Consider the following 517-nt stretch of genomic DNA (forward strand, 5'->3'; position numbering starts at 1 on the left):
AAGTGACTCCAGGTGACACCTGGTCACTCCAGGTGACTCGTGGTCACACCTGGTCACACCTGTTCCCACCTGTGCCCCCCAGAAGCTGCAGCAGGAGCTGGAGTTCCTGGAGGTGCAGGAGGAGCTCAACCCCCCTGGGTGTCCCCATATCCCCCCTTAGGTGACCCCTGGTCATACCTGGTCACACCTGTTCTCACCTGTGCCCCCCAGAAGCTGCAGCAGGAGCTGGAGTTCCTGGAGGTGCAGGAGGAGCAGGAGGAGCTCACCTTGGGTGACACCTGGTCACTCCAGGTGACTCGTGGTCACACCTGGTCACACCTGTTCTCACCTGTGTGGTGCAGAAGCTGCAGCAGGAGCTGGAGTTCCTGGAGGTGCAGGAGGAGCTCAACCCCCCTGGGTGTCCCCATGTCCCCGTTCCCTTGCGGTCCAGGTGACCCCAGGTGATACCTGGTCACTCCAGGTGACCCCAAGTGACTCCAGGTGACCCCAGGTGATACCTGGCCACTCCAGGTGACTC

At 61.9% G+C, this 517-nt stretch overlaps 1 long non-coding RNA gene across 1 annotated transcript in view; it reads left to right on the forward strand.

The window, feature by feature from the left end:
* LOC113942730 overlaps positions 1–511 on the forward strand; it is a 765-nt gene extending 254 nt beyond the window's left edge. The window contains exons 2-3 of the long non-coding RNA XR_003526029.1: positions 1–32; positions 431–511. The exon at positions 1–32 is cut by the window's left edge and continues 97 nt beyond it. This is a non-coding gene — a long non-coding RNA (uncharacterized LOC113942730). The remainder of the gene's footprint in view (positions 33–430) is intronic.
* Positions 512–517: the final 6 nt, after the last annotated feature.

Source organism: Corapipo altera, unplaced genomic scaffold, assembly GCF_003945725.1.
Source record: "Corapipo altera isolate COAL_440 unplaced genomic scaffold, ASM394572v1 49360, whole genome shotgun sequence".
NCBI lineage: Eukaryota > Metazoa > Chordata > Aves > Passeriformes > Pipridae > Corapipo > Corapipo altera.